The following is a 16,478-nucleotide window of genomic DNA, read 5'->3' as shown; positions in this document are numbered from 1 at the left end:
GTTATTTTTGCATGAGAGATACGTAGCACTGGAAGGAAACTTAGAAGTTAACAGGCCCAACTCACTCATTCCACAGCAGAGGTGACCAAGGCCCAGTGGGGGCAAAGAGTCTGTCAGAAGCTGCCTCCTGAGGTGGCGGCAAAGCTGGACCCAAATATAAGGCCCTGGACCCCTCGCCCTGGTCCTGGATCCAGCACTACTGGGACCGCCCACCCATTCCCCTGGTTATTCCTATATAAAGGGTAGGAGTGCCAGCTGAGGGCTCTGTCTGACATCAGGCTGGGTCCCCAAGCACAGCTGTCGATGGTTTTGGGAAGGACTGGAGTAAGGTTCAGCTCCAGGAGGCCATCTGCACTCAGTCCAGCCCTACATTCCCCCTTACTCCGGGTGCTCTGGTGGTCTGGAGGAGAATGAGGGTAGGGCTCCCTGTCCCCGGCACCAGGGGACAAAGGTCAGCTGGTTCCACGAAAGCTACATGAGATCAGCTCTCAGCTTCTTTTTTTTTTTTTTTTTTAAGATTTTATTTATTCATAGAGATGCAGAGAGAGAGAGGCAGAGACACAGGCAGAGGGAGAAGCAGGCTCCATGCAGAGAGCCTGATGTGGGACTCGATCCCGGGACTCCAGGATCATGCCCTGGGCTGCAGGCGGCGCTAAACCGCTGCGCCACCGGGACTGCCCAGCTCTCAGCTTCTGACTTCAGGACTGCAGAGGCCAAACGAGATCAACCAGGAGAGCCTTTCAGAGTCTGGGTCACAAGGGAAAAGGAAAAAGACCTCTGCTTGCTCCCTGCTCCGTAGAAGGTACAAACTCCCAAAACCTCTCAAGCGAATCCATCCATTACCCTGTTAGCATTTCAGAGCTTGGAACGCCACAGGCAAAGAATATCTGGGTAGCTCTATGGTAGAAAGTTCTAGAAATCCCATGTCTCCCGTGGGAGCAGGCTTCCCGGTTTGTATCCTCAAGTGGCCTAGCCCACTGAACCTCAGACACGTGGGCCACGCTTTCCCGGTGAGAGGTGGCTCTGTCCCTCCCTCAGAGCTCCCACTCTGGACATCCCCACCCCCCAGGGAGAAATCATTTCAGGCAATTAAATTTGGTGGAGTTACTGTCAAGGGCCTGAGCTCTCGCCTTGTCTCTTCAAACACTGAAACCAAACAAGGGTCTTATCAACCAGAGCTTTCTTTTCCTTCAGCAGCCTGGTGACCATGCAGGTCAGGGCAAGCGGAATTCTAGTTCCCACGGGGCTCCCCTGGGAAGAGGAAGGTCAAAGCCAAGGGCAGGCCAGAGGGCGGGGCAAGAGCAAGTGAACATTCCGCACTCACTGTCCCTGGGATGACCCTTCCTGATCAACACCAAGGGCCCCCACGCAGCCTCTACCAGGCCACATCTGAGGAGCTCCAGCCAGTGGCCTGCCTGCCAGGACCAGGGCCCCAAATCCCTGCACCAAAAGCCTGGGCTTGCTCCTGTATTTGTTTCCTGTGGCTGCTCCAACAAAGTACAACCAAGGCAGCTTAAAGTAGTAGAAATGTTTCATCCAAAAAAAAAAAAGAAATGTTTCAGGGGAGGGAGGGAAGGAGGGAGGGAGGGAGGGAGGGAGGGAGAGAGGGAGGGGGAGAGAAACGTACAGTCCCACAGTTCTGGAGACCAGAAGTCCAAAATCAGTATGTCAGCAGGGCCGTGCTCCCACCAAAGATGCTAGGGGAATCTCCTTCCTGCCTCTTCCAGCTTCTGGTGGCTCCCGGCAGTCCCTGGCTTGTCCACGAATGTCTCCAATCTCTACTTCCATGGCACATGGTCTTCTCCCTGTGTCACTTCTCTGCGTCTCTTCTCCTTCACATCTAAGGGCACCAGTCAGATTAACTAACTACATCTGCAAGGAACCTATTTCCAAATAAGGGCACATTTGGAGGTACTAGAAGTTAGGACTTCAACCTACCTTTCTGGAAGACACAATCCAACCCATATGAGGTCCCAAAGGCCACACTGCCACCTGCCTGGAATGTCCTCCCACCTCCTCCCACCTCACCCCAGGTCCGGCCGCACCTGCTCCTTCCTGCCAGCTTACATCTTGCTGCCTCCATGTTCTCTGCTTCTCACCCCTCCAGGCCACCGGGATCCCCTGGATGACCTCAACTGACCCAGTGTCATGACCATCCACACTAAGCCAAGTGACACAACCCCTCTCCCATGTGGCTGTGACCTACAGGGGGCGGGCAAGTGTCCCATCTTCCCTCCTAGATTGTCACTGACTCTGGGGCAAGAGGAAGACCCAAAGCCTCTTCATGTCCCTCCCAGGGCCTGAGAAAGCCCTGACCACCCAAATGCACACAATGAGCGCCTGCAGAATTCTCTGAGAAACCGCTTTCAGTCCCCAGATATTTCCAACCAGTCTCCTCAAGTGCCACCCTCACTGTTGTCCACTTCCTGCAGCCTGGACCTGGCTAATTCCAGCTCACACTTCAGACCCAAGCTTTGAAGCCCATCCCCTGGGAGGCCTCCCTGGGCCCCTTAGTACTGAGATGCTTCTGCTCTGTGTTCCTACAGCACTCGTCACCCCATGTGGCAGCCTTTGTAACTTGTATCCCCATGGACAATAAGCCCTCTGAGGCCAAGGCCATCAGTGTGTCCCCCCTGGGATTGCACAAGGCCTGGCAGGTACCCCAGCACAGCAAACATCTGTTGGATACCCTGAGAGCACCAGAGTAATGAGCCTCCTCCCCTGGGTCAGCCCTTCTCAAGATGTGGCCCTAGGCCAATTGCAAAAGGATCATGGAGGAGCTTAGTTAAAAGATCCATTCCTGGGCCATTCCTCAAATCCACTGAATCACACTCCGAGGGAGGAGAGGAGGGGGCAGGGCTGACGCCTGTCAGCTCTGTGGACACTGTGGGTCTGAAGTCTAGCTGGCCCTACTACCCTGCCAGGGGATATTCCCAGGAGAAGAGCGCAAAGAAGTAGATGCGGCTGGTGGTGGGATGGAAGCCTGGTGGTCAAGTAGAGCTGCCCAGTTCCAGCAGCAGCTCTCTCAGAGAGGAGAAGAAAGGGAAGCACAGAGTTAGAGGCCAAATATGTTCTCCTGTTCAGCAGTGGAAACTTGAACAAGTATTTCAACTTTTCTGTACCTGTTTCATTAATAATAAAGTGGAAATGAAAAATACCAGCCTGCCCATGTCCAGATTTGTGGGGCCTTCCTTCCACAGCTATCAATGGAGCACCTACTATGTGTCAGATACTGGGAGGCTCCAATGACATGTGATAGAGTTCTTGAAAGCCAAGTAATACCAGAAAAGTGTAATGTATTTTTAGGGGTGCCTGGCTGGCTCAGTCAGTGGAGCATGTGACTCTTGGTCTCAAGCTCAGGAGTTTGAGCCCCATTATGGGCATAGAGATTACTTAAAAACAAAAACTTTTTAAAAAGGAAACAGAGGGATCCCTGGGTGGCGCAGCGGTTTGGCGCCTGTCTTTGGCCCAGGGCGCGATCCTGGAGGCCCGGAATCGAATTCCACGTCGGGCTCCCGGTACATGGAGCCTGCTTCTCCCTCTGCCTGTGTCTCTGCCTCTCTCTCTCTCTCTGTGACTATCATAAATAAATAAAAAATTAAAAAAAATAAAATAAAATAAAAAGGAAACATATAAAGTATGGCTGTTTCAAGACAAAATCTCCCCAAACACATCACACAAGAATGTGTACCTCGGGAGTTCCTGGGTGGCTCAGTCAGTTAAGCGTCTGACTCTTCATTTAGCCTCAGGTCATGGGATTGAGCCCTGCATCGGGCTCCATGCTTAACAAGAAGTTTGTTTGAGATTCTCTCTCCCCTTCTCTCTGCCCCTCTCACTCTTGCGTCTCCTTTCTCTCTCTCTCACAAATAAGCCTTTAACTAAAAAAAAAAAAAAAAAAAAAAAAAGGCAGGGACACCTGGGTGGCTCAGTTGGGTGTCTCCCTTTGGCTCAGGTCATGATCTCAGGGGTCCTGGGATTGAGCCCCACATCAGGCTCCCTGCCCAGAGGGAGCATGCTTCTCCTTCTCTCTGCTCATGCTCCCTCTCTCCATATCTCTCAAATAAAATAAAATTTAAAAAAGATTATGTACATCTATGTTCACAGAAGCATTACTCACAAGAGCCAAAAGGTGGAAACAACCTAAATGTCCATCAACTTATGAACAGATAAACAAAACAGATCCACACAGTGGAATATTACCCAATGAATATTCATTCCTTATTATTCAATGAGGTCCAGACACCTGCTACGAGGTGGGTGAACCGTTGAGGACATGATGCTCAGTGAGAGAAGCCAGACACAAGAGGCCACACACCATGTGATTCCATTTATACAAGAATCCAGAACAGGAAAATGCAGGGAGATAGAAAGCAGATGAGTAGTGGCCAGTGACCAAGGAGGCAGCTTGTAGGGAATGAGGAGTGGCAAGGACACAGCTTCTTTTTGGGGGTGATAAATAGATATTCTAAAATTGACTTGCTAGGGAATCCCTGGGTGGCTCAGTGGTTTAGTGCCTGCCTAACGTAATCCTGGAGTCCTGGGATCAAGTCCACATCCCTCATGAAGCCTGCTTCTCCCTCTGCCTATGTCTCTGCCTCTCTCTCTCTCTCTCTCTCTGAGTCTCTCATGAATAAATAAATAAAATATTAAAAGAAAATTGACTTGCTGATGGTTGCATGTATCTGTGAATACACCAAAAACTACAGAAGTGAACACTTTAATAGGCATATTATATATATTTGAAATGTATCTCAATAAAGCTATTTTTTAAGATTTTATTTATTTGAGAAAGAGCAGAATGAGAGAGAGAGAGAGAACGAGGGGGGGTGGGGGAGAGAAGGGGAGGGACAAGCAGACTCCTCGCTGAGCAGGGACCCTATACAGGGCTCCATCCCACAACCCTGAGACCAGGACCCAAGCCAAAGGCAGATGTTCAACCTACTGAGCCACTCAGGTGCCCCAAGTTATTTTTTTTTTTTTTTAAGATAAAGTCTTGGGATCCCTGGGTGGCGCAGCGGTTTGGCGCCTGCCTTTGGCCCAGGGCGCGATCCTGGAGACCCGGGATCGAATCCCACGTCAGGCTCCCGGTGCATGGAGCCTGCTTCTCCCTCTGCCTGTGTCTCTGCCTCTCTCTCTCTCTCTCTCTCTCTCTCTGTGACTATCATAAGTAAATTAAAAAAATAATAAAATAAAATAAAAATAAGATAAAGTCTTTTTGGTTCCTTTCTTTCTCCAAAATCTTAGCTAAATCTGTTGTCTACCTTCAAAATCTATCCTCATTCTAACAATTTCTCCCACCCCCACCTGTCATCTCTTACCTGGGTTGTGAAACAGCCCCTCCCTGAGCTCCGCACCCTCTGTTTTCCGCACGTTCTCCCCCTCTGCACACACTCCGTGGCTCCCTCCTCCACACAGGCTTGCTCTTTCCTGAGCAATGGCACCTGGCCTCCTGCCCACCGTGCACTCACTGTGCTTTCTGCTGGGAAGGTTTTCCCTACACAGGTGCATGGCCCTGCACTCTCCTAAGACTTGGCTCCTTGTCACCTTCTCCACAAGGCCTTCTCCTGCCACCCTGGTGACACTGTCTCTTGACTAGCCTTCCTCCTCCCCAACCTAATTTCTTCTCCACTGCACCTAAAATCAATCAGTAAACTAAATAACTTACCTATTCGGTTTCCTCGTCAGAGATTTTGGTTCCCAGCACCTTAGACAACCACTGGGTGGGTGGATGGATGGTGAATGGGTGGGTGGGTGGATGGATGATAGTGGCAAAATGTAAGGCCTTCCCTCAATGCAGAGGCAGAGAGTTCCAGAAGAGAAGAGTTCTGAGACTGGGATTCAAAACCAGAGAAGTACCCATGGGTCAAGTCATTTAACCTAACCAGGCCTATTTTTTTGTGATCAAAGGATCATAGGAGTATTTGTCTTATCAGCTTACAATGTTGTTGTGGTAACATGAACTGGATTCCTGAATTTAAGACCCTCCCCTTAAACACACAGCATCTAATTGAAGGGGGAGGTGGGCAGGCAGGAAGAGAGAACTGGCCCTATGGCAGCAGTCTCAGGGGCTCCTTGAGGGGTAGGACATTTGGGGTCAGTGGCTGCAGGAGCTAAAGCAAGTGTGCATGGGGAACAGAGGCCATGGTCAGGAGGATGGGACAAGCCAGACAGAGGAGAGAGGAATGCCAGGCTAGGAGCCCAGACTGCATTGGCTGGTAAGCTTTTCTAGAAAGGCTAGTCGACCCTGGAGACCTGTCCCTATCTCTGCCCTCCTCCAGAAGACAAACCACAGAAAGGGAAACAGTGCCACAGCCACCAGCTTCCAGAGCTGTCTCTGGGCTAGGGACCCCTGAGTCGGCTATGAGGAGACCCAAATACTGGCCCTTTTAGCTGGGCGCTCCTGCCACTGGCAAGGAGGGTGCAGAAAGGCAGACACACCAGGACACAAGTCTCTCACTGACATAGGCAGAGGGAAACACCTGGAAGTTCTCTTTCCAAAGGGCTCCTGCAGAGGATGAGGTGGATCCTCCGCGTCCTACTCGCTCTCCTGCTGTACCTGGGGCAAGAGACTCTGAGGGGCTGGGCACAGGCACTCACACAGGAGAGCGGGCTTCATGCTGCCAGGCCTAAGTTGCTGGCTTCTTGGCCTGCGGCTCTCTCCATGTAACCAGCTGAGAACCACAGCTCCCTGCCCCCGGACAGACCTACTCCAACTTACTCCATACCTGAGCACACCAAACAGGGAGCTGGAAAAGTCCCCCCACCATCCTCCCCAGCACCACAGCTAGGCTAAGCAGCCTTCTGGAATGGTGTGCCACCCCGCCAGCTGTCCGTCCATTCATTCCACACACTTGGGCTGGGTGTGTCAGCAGAGCTCCAAATTAGCTGCTGTGGGCAATCACGTGGGCTGTGGAGCCAGAGAGAGGACCATGGAAACAGGTGCCATCTGTGCCCAGCAGAGGACTAGCACCTAGCAGACAGACAGGAACTGTACATTCAGAGCGAGCAACTATTCAACTGTCAGCTCTAAGGCTAAGGAGCCAGAGAGGTTGAAAAGTGCCCCCTGCCCCAATTCACATCCACCCAGAACCTTGGAACATGACGTTATTTGGAAATAGGGTCTGTGGAGATGTAACTAAGTTGAGGCCAACTGCATTAGGGTGGGCCCGAAGTCTGATGACTGGTGCCCTTACAAGAAGAGAACACACAGAGACACACAGATAAGAGGCCATGTGAGGACAGAGGCAGAGACTGAAGAGATGTGTCTACAAGCCAAGGAATCCCAAGGACTGCCGGAATTTGCCAGAAGCTGGAAGTGGCAGGAAGGATTCTCCTATGGAGACTTCAGAGGTAGCAGGGCCCTGCCAGCCCTGATTTCTGACTTCCAGCCTCCAGAATGATGAGAGGTTAAATTTCTGTTGTTTGAAGTCACCCAGTTTGTGGGAGTTTATGGCGGTGACCCCAGGAAAAGAATATGCGAACAGCCCTGAAGCCTGGCCCTATGAGGTCTTTACGACCCCTCTCCCATTAAGCGGATGGTGCTTCCACCAGCCGGGCGGCCCCGGGCCCTGGCCCACCTGCTCCCCTTCTTCGCACACTCAGGCTACTTATTTTTAGCCCCTGATTACATCTGCCTTATATGGTTCCCCACTCCTGTCATGAGCAGGACTCTCTCCCCTCCTGGTTTGTAAGCTCTCTGAGGACAGAGAAGCCGAAGGATATTAACAACCCTGAGAAGGGGCAGAGATGTGGATGGATTCCGTGGATTGTTCATGTTTCATGATATTTGAGGTAACCAGTAGCAGATGTCAAGCCAAAGGAATAGGGATAGCAGTGCCAGCCTATAATTACTGCCACAGTCCTTTCAACCTTAAAAAGTATCTGATATCAAAAAACATGTTAAGCATCTGAGAGCCATGTTTAAATTTTAGTCACCTAACAACCCAATGCTGTAAATAGGGCAAGTATTATTATCCCGTTTTATGGGCAAAAAAACAGGTGCAAAATGGGAAGGGGCTTGGTGGTGAATTTGTGACAAAGCTGGTGCTTTGCTCTGCCCTCCGTCTCCTGTGACCTGGCCATGCCCCACCCCAGGCTGGCTGCTCTGCTCCCCGTGTGGGTGGCCTCAGGTGACAGGGCTCCAGGTGAAGAGGCTGCTGGCCTAACTACCAAATCAGGAAAGAAACTGAGGCAGGAAAAGTCAGGAGAAAGATGATTTAGCCTGTACCCAGGCTCATTCCTGAGACCAGCATGGGCTCCCCAGGCCATGGCAAGGGCCGCAACCCTTCTCCAATCTTTCCAGACCCTTCCTGGTGTCTTGACCTCCTGGGATAAGCTAGAGAAATAAGTGGCCTTCTACCACTTGACACTTGGAAAAAAGGGTAGGAGGAAATGAGGGGGGAAAACCAAGAGACCAACAAAGTGGCCAGAAGCCCCTCTGGTGGATGCAGGTGCACAGGGCAGGCAGCTGTGGGACCAGGTGCACCCAGAGACACAGTTTTCAAGCCAATGGCTTTGTCAAGTTTTTGCCTATTGCCATCTATGGAAAATTGTGTGGGGGACAACCAAATGGCCACTTGGAAGAGGACCAGGGCCTGCAGTTTTGGCAGTGAGCTGGTGTGGGGGGAGGGGCCCCCAAACCCCAGGGTTCTCCCCTGGCCTGGTTCTGGGCTGAGCTCCCAACACAACCCACTTCCTGTGGGCCCAGAACTCCAGGCCAGACTTTGCCTGCACCTGTTTGAGCTCAGAATGCAATCCCTGCTCTGGAAGGATCCAAAAATATCTGAGAGGGAGTAGAGGAGGGACTAGAATACACTGAGGGCCCAAGAACAGCCACCTGGCTCAGCATTTGGCCCTTCGCCCACCAAGGTGGTCTGATCCCCTCCTCCAGCAGGAGCCCCACACCCAAGCCAGTGCAATGCTCAGAGCCTCCCCACTCCTGTCTTTTTTTTTTTTCTTAAGATTTTATTTATTCATGAGAGACACAGAGAGAGAGGCACAGACATAGGCAGTGGGAGACACAGGCTCCATGCAGGGAGCCCGATGTGGGACTCGATCCTGGAGCTCCAGGACCACGCCCTCAGCCAAAGAGAGATGCACAACCGCTGAGCCACCCTGGCATCCCATCCCCACTCCTGGTTGTGATCACCATCTGCAGATGCTCTTCTTCCTCTGCCTGCACAAATCATCTGCTCCTTCATCTGACACCGTTAAGTGCTTTCAACGAACCAAGGGAACCAAGCTCAGCGCTAGGCACTGGTGACGCGGAGGTGAGCAAGTTAAACCAACACATGGCCCCTGCCCACACAGGCAGTCCAGTGCCTGTCCCCTTCCTTCCAGTCCAGCTGAAACCCTGCCCCTCCGTGAGGCCGACCTTCCAGCCCTCCTCTGAACTCCAACCAGATCCGCAGGGTGTGGGGAGCGGGTGCTAGTTACATTTTCTCTCAGTGCTCGTCATCGCCCCAAATAGAAGTCAGCTCCTGGGGGCAGAGACGTGGCCGGCCCCATTCCTGTCAGAGCAGTGTGGCTGGCCAGGACCTCGGGGTGAGCACAGCGGGGACTTGGGGCTGGAAAGCTGGCTTTTCAGAGGAGGGCCCCCACCAGCCCATCTTTCCCACCTTCCTCCAGGGCCTTCCTCCTCTCAGTTGTCCCTCAGACCTCTTTTGTGTTTTAAGTTTGTATTTTTTTTTAAGTTTGTATTTTTAATTGCATTTAGTTAACACAGTGTCCTCTTGATTTCGGGTGCATGATACAGTGATCCTGCACTTCCATACCTTACCCAGTGCTCATCACAACAGGTGCGCTCCTTCATCCCCATCACCTGTTTCTCACACACAACTTCTCTTGCCCTCCCGTAATCACCAGTTTATTCTGTAGAGTTAATTAAGAGTCTGCATCTTGCTTTGTCTTTCTCTTATTTTTTTCCCTTTGCTTGTTTGTTTTGTTTCTTAAATTCCACATATGAGTGAAACCATATGGTATTTGTTTTTCTCTGGCTGACTTATTTCGCTTAGCATTGTACCCTCTAGCTCCATCCATGTCATTGGAGATAGTAAGATTGCATTCTTTTTTTATGGCTGAAAAATATTCTATTGTGTATATATCTCTATACATACACACTACCTTTATGTATTCACCTATTGATGGACACTTGGGCTGCTTCCATATCTTGGCTACTGTAGATAACGCTGGTATAAGCATCAGGGAGCATGTATCCTGGATTAGTGTACCTGTGTTCTCCAGGTGAATACCCAGTACTGTGATTGCTGTATCATAAGCTAGTTGGATTCTTACATCACTTGCTGACCATATACTGCCTCTTACCACCACCCCTCCATGGAGGGCCCCATCTCCCCTTTTTCTAGAACTCTGCCCTGGGCCCTCCTTCTCTGCAGGGCTAGCCATACAGCCCACACCCACTCTGTGCCCTGTGGCACTCTGAGATGACAGAAAACTAGAGGGTCAGTGCTGTTGAGGTTGTGAAGGACAAGGACCCCCTGAGGGGAAGGTCCACCTAAGTATGGAAGGCGAAAAGCCTTTTCTCATTGCTTAACACCCTTGCAATGAAGCTGGGGAGCCTGCCTCAGCTAGGCCAACATTCCACCCGAAATCCTTCTGGGCCCCAGGATTTAGAGCAGAGGAGCAACAGCCACTATGTTTTTGTGTGGCTCTGATGACACAGTCCCAGGGAAGACAGGCAACAGCTGCCCAAAGGCACCATGGTCTCCTGGTCTTCAGAACCGGGGTCCTGGGCAGCGTGAGGCAGCCTCCTCTCTGCAAAGCTAGGGAGGAACCCAAGAGCCCAGGAGAGGAGGCTGTTGCAGGTCCTGGCTGGGGGTATGGATGGCTGACCTCCTAACAGCTAGAGTGCTTTCAGAGGCAGGAACTGGTTCTCCTGCCCAAGCCCCCAACCTGAGAGCAGGCCACCTCAGGAAGGGCTGCTCCGGGGCCCTGTGTGAGGGAGGAGGAGGTGACAAGAGTGGGCATGTCCCTGCCTGGGACCTTGACTCTGAACAAAACCACCTTGAGGGCTGGAGAGGGATGAGGCTGAAATCAAAGAGGACAGGACTTCCCTGATCCCAAAATGAGCCCTGCTGATGGGTGTGGCAAAGTCCTCCCAGCCAGGAAAACACCCCAGAGGGAACCTGAGCCTGGGCCTGTCTCTGTTGCACAAGAAGAATGAGAACCCAGGCCATCACCCGAGGAACTCACTCCGAGCCTCCAAGCCAGCTCCCACTAAGTCACTGATCCTGATGGAGTCCAAACACAGAGCTTTTCCCATTGCAGGTGCAGGGGACATTTGCTGAATGGACACCTTAGATGGAGGAGCTTGGGATCAGACTTTGCCCTGGCTCCAGGGGGTCAGCTCACCAGTGGCTAATGTTCATGGAGATGAAGAGGCTCATTCACTGACTTGGTCTCTGGGCTCTGCCTGGTTTTCCTCCAGGACCAGAGACCCAGCCGGTGCTAGAGGAAACCTGGGACAACTGGCCTCCCTTCCCACCTCACAGTCTGGTTCCTTCCCCGCTCCCACCCCACCCAGTGGCCCTCCAAAGCAATCCCAGGGCAGCCCACGATCCCTACCCCCTAGTTTAGCTCCCTGGCATCACAGCTCCTAAGTTGACCCTGAATGTGCAGTGTCCCTCTGAGGCCTCCATGATCTCATGGCAGGTGTCTCCTAAGACCTACCCTATGCTCCCCACACATCTGACATCTTGGTCACTCCCTCTCCACCTTGTGTCTTCCAGTCCTCTCTCCTAAATCCTTCCCATCAGCCCATAAACATACTTGGCCTTCATAATGTTGAAAAGGAAATTTGCTACCTTGGCAAACTCCCTGCCCTTGTGTTCTTACGTGTCCTCTATCCCTCCTGAGCTCACTGCCCAAATGCATCACCTGCACACCCTCACTAGATGCACATCAGGCCCTCGTACTCTGCCAGTGACCTCCGAGGTATCAAAGCCAATGCCTCATCTTCCTCAGCATCTCTACGGCATTACATCTTGTCGACTACCTTTCTAGAATGTGTCCTTCCCTTGGCCTTAGGTCATCCTCTTCCCCCTCCCCAACTTAACGCTGCCCAGCCAGCGACCATCCCTGCATCTCTTTTCTCTCCCTGCAATAGCTTCCCTCATGACCTCACAGCATCATCTTCACCCACCGGATCTCATCTCTGGACCTCCACACCTAACTTTTAATCCTCCAATATCCAGTATCTCCATCCATATGTACCCATGGCACCCCAAATTCATAACAACTCCAAATTCATAATGATTCATAATGAACTTTTAAAATCTGTTCTTTTATGTTCCTGGTCTTTCTTTTTTTTTCCCTTTCTGGCAAGATCACGCCTCCAGCAACCTACACTAGATCTGGGAGGGCTCCTTCTGGCAGAAGTCCAGCAAATTCCACCGCAGCTACCCGCTGGGTCTGCCCCTCCTCTCCGCCCTGCCCCCACTCCCTTGGGGAGCTCATACCCTCTAACCTGCATTTCTGACAGGGTCCTCTGATCAGCCTCCCTCGTGCTCTTCCTCCCCACAAACACCTTGCTTCCCAAGCCCCCAGTGGTTGCCCTCCACCCAGAGCGCAAAACTACCCTGGCAGCTGAGCATGCGAGGCCCCTCACGGGTGGCCCAACCAGCCTTCCAAATCGCTTCCCCAAGACTCTCACTTCCCTCTGCCTGCCCTTCTCCCTGCCTGCTTCTCACCAGAGCCCCAAACTTTCCTGACGGCATGAATTCACTCATCCTGCTCCTTACATGGAATTCTCTTCCTTCCATCATTCCATGTTTGAATGCTACTTTCTTCAAGGCCCATCTCAAATATCCCCTTATCTGTAAGACATTTCCTGATCCACTTGGCTAAAAATAATCTCCCCATGCCCTTCAACCCCACCTCACTTTACCCGTACCTCCTTCATGACACTCACACAGGTCCTACCTGTGTGCATGCAGCCATGAGGTGGAAGATGGCCTATCTCTTATACTGGCTGGTAATCATAGACAAAATGCCCATCTGGATTCCCCCACTACCACACCTAAACACTAGGAGGTACTCGATAAATATGAGATGATTAATACATGGTGAGATGTGGCGCAGTGTTTGAATGAAAGGCTTTGCACTCAAGCAACATTTAAATATAAGGGTTTGTGCCATGAGTGGGTCTGGAGTTGGATCTGGAGTGGGGCAGGTGTCCAGGAGAGAGCAAAGCGCAGCATCCCACAGCAGCAGACCCCACCCCTGCCCAGTGTCCCGGCTGCACCTTCATTCCAGGCCAGGGGGCATGGCGCCTAGACCCTGCCCTTGGCCCTGGGACCCTGCCAAAGAGGAAGAGCCATCTTCCTCTTGTCCCCTTCCCAGCCCACCACACCTAAATGGGCACCAAATGACCAGGGGGATGCAGCTGGCCTCAACTGGACCTCCTTCTGCAGGAGCAAGGAGACCTGAATTCCAGCTCTGGCCCTGCCTTGAACTAGCTGTTTGACTTCCACTGTCACACCCATATGTGGGACAAAACCAGCATTTCCCAAACTCTGGTTCTACAGGCCACCAAGCAAGGTGAGCACATCCACTGGCAAGTCCAGTGAGTGCTTCGTAGACTCGATGTGGGAAGGGGCAGACTAGATGCTCCCTAGGGGCTCATCCAGCTACACTGGGCCAGGAGTCCAGGACACCACTGGAGACACAGCTTGCAAGAGGGCTGCGAAGGCTTCTGTCCTCTCAAGACCCCTGAGCTCATGACCTTCTCTCACCAGCCCTCCTCAGGGTGGGTCACGGTAGCTGGGCTGCCTGTTGAGGGAACATGAACGCAGCATCTTTGTGGAAATAACCAGCCTGGGGTGGGTGAGGAGGGCCACAAAAGGGTTCCTGTCTGACCCTCATCTCTCATGGAGGAATGGGTCAGCCCCAGCGTGCACCGACTTGTCGCCACTGTGACGGCAGGGTGGAGGCCAGAGCAGGCGTGAGTCTGTAAACCAGGGCTGAGCTGGAGAGGGATGAACAGACTCAGAATCCCCATCTGCCCCAATCTCTGCATCAAGCAGACAACAGGAAGCAAAAATGTCCCGAATCCAGCCTAACACCACCAACAGCTTGAGCTCAGATGATTTATCAGAGCTGGCCACTTCCCCACACCCCTATCCCATCCCATTCTCAAAGGAGTCCAAGGATGAGAGGCATCTGGAGGAAAGCTCCCCACAAGCAGCCTCCCTAGGGCAGAGGGAGTTAGGTGGCTGTTGGAAAAAGAGAGGCTGAGGGGAGGACAGGAACTCTGTGGTGGGGGGAGATGGCCCTGAGCTGATGTGCCTGTACATAATTCGCAGCCCACCCCTTGTGTATGTCTCTCATTCCTCTGGCTTTTGCCCTTACCTCGACAATGAGGGTACAAAGTAAACCAACTCAAGGTTGCCTTCCCCCATCCCTAAGCAGGCCTGTCACCAGGTCAAGTCCCCAAGACAAACAGGAAGACCCCTCCAGCCACAAATGCCTGTAGGTCAGAGTGGGGTAGGGGGACTCAGGACATGCCCAGTGATCAGGTGCTGGCAGCTCCAGCTGTTTCTAGTATCAGGAGACACACCTGGCCCCTTGCTTAGGAATAAGAGCCTGCCATGGTCCAGAGAGCTACATGGGGACAAAGGAAGGAAGAGCAGCTCTCTTCTACCCCCAGGAAGCAGGAAGTAGATTAGAAAGCCTGCCTGCCATCCATAGAGGAAGAAGCAAGAGACACAGGATGGAAATGAGGGTTCCAGGGGTAGGGTGGGAAGTTCAGGAGCAAAGCTGCTGCCTTTGGGCAAGAGGGCATTTACTTAGTGGCACAATTGTAGGGAGAAATCAACCAGGAGGAAGGACTGTCATTATAGGGGCAGGGAGAGGCCCCTTCCTTGTGGTTGGAACCTCCCAGTGGGTGCAGGACAGAGCTATCTTTTAGCGTAAACTGCGGCTGGAGCAGTGATAAAATCCACCCTGGGGGAAGAACCCACAGCCCAAGTGGTGAGCAGGAATGAGGAGAAAGGGAACCCTGCACGCAGTGGACAACCCCTCCCTGGAAGCCAGTCCAAGGGCACACTGCAGAGTCCAGGAAGAAAAGCATGCAGAGAGGATCTTCCCACAAACCACCTGCCTGCTTCCTTTCCCCATAGCAGGATCACCCAGTGAGACCTATGGAACATTCCAGATGTCCAGTTCCCTTGTTGGGAGGAAAGATGAAGGATGTCCCTAAAAGGCTAAAAGTCCTTGGGCCTGCTGTGTGGAAGTGGGGCGAGGTGGCAGCTGGGGCTGGGCTGTGAAGGGGAGCAGGCGGCAGTGGCTCGGGGCTTAGGATCCAATTACACTGCTGTTTCCATACTTAGCCACCTGACAGCCGCTTGGAATCCTCACTGCTCCAGCCACGGCAGCCCTGCAAGGCCCAAATTAACTCAAGGGCAGACAAGGGCAGGGCCCAGCGGCACACACAAGGCTGGAGCCCCCTACCTTGGTCCCTAACCCCCAAGGGAACACCTTCTGCTCCTGCCCACCTCCTGCTCCTGCTGCTGGGGCTGGGACCTCAACAAACAGAACCTCAAAGGTTGGAGAAGCTGGGGCTCTGCACCCCATGGGCCCCTATGCATATAAAGACTGCCAACTCATAACAAGACAAAGCAGGAGACCCAGATTCCGGGGAGCACTCCAGCTCACCCCTGAAGCATCCCCAAGGGGGACCTGACCCCAGGAGTCTCAGGAAGAGAGATATGGCACACAGTCTGGTGTCCCCTCTATGCCTATAAATAACCCCCATGCTGTAACCCAAGCCACCACCTCTGCCATACAAAGTGCTGAGATATCAAAGGAAAAACCATGCACACAGGCCCCCAGCCCCCTTCTACTGAAACCCCCAGCTAACTCAGGAATACTGTGGAGTACCCCACTCCCCTCTTGAACTCTATGCATAGTCCCCAACTCCATCTCCAATCCCATACCAAACTGACCCCCTCCTCTATCCCACCACCGTTCTCCAGACAACCCCCAACTCTGTCCACTGTGCCTGGTCCTCAGTCATGCAAAGCCAGACCCCTGCCCAATCTCCACCAGGTGGGTCAATTCAACACAGCCCTCCAGGGACCCTCCAGGGACCCTCCAGCACCAGAATGGGTTCTTTTGTCCATCTAGGAGGGTCCTATAGTCTTACTTTAGGGGTCTTCTTACCCTGCATCTACTGGGCAGACCTGCCCTCTGGCTCCTGGCCCTTGGCTCGGGCCTCACACCTGTCTGCACCTCTCAGTTCACTGCTCCCACTTCCTCTGGCCTCCCCACAAACCCCCAACTGTCCCTTGGGTTCCCTGTACCCAGTTTTCTCCTAGGCCCCAGGGAGAAGGGAAGGGAGACGATGGTGAGACCAGCCAGGAGTAAAGGTTTGCCATCAACCACAGGAATCACAGAGGCCTCATCCTCCATCTACCACTCGAGCCTCCCTCCTCCTTCACCCTCCACGGTTAACATAAAAC

At 52.6% G+C, this 16,478-nt stretch overlaps 1 protein-coding gene across 3 annotated transcripts in view; it reads right to left on the bottom strand.

The window, feature by feature from the left end:
- LOC119876363 (sarcalumenin) overlaps nt 1–16,478 on the bottom strand; it is a 49,747-nt gene that overhangs the window by 22,045 nt on the left and 11,224 nt on the right. The gene's annotated exons all lie outside the window — the stretch shown is intronic.

The sequence above is a fragment of the Canis lupus genome, chromosome 6 (genome assembly GCF_011100685.1).
Source record: "Canis lupus familiaris isolate Mischka breed German Shepherd chromosome 6, alternate assembly UU_Cfam_GSD_1.0, whole genome shotgun sequence".
Lineage (NCBI taxonomy): Eukaryota > Metazoa > Chordata > Mammalia > Carnivora > Canidae > Canis > Canis lupus.
Note: the sequence above shows the minus strand (reverse complement) of the source record. Positions and strands in the feature narration are given on the sequence as shown.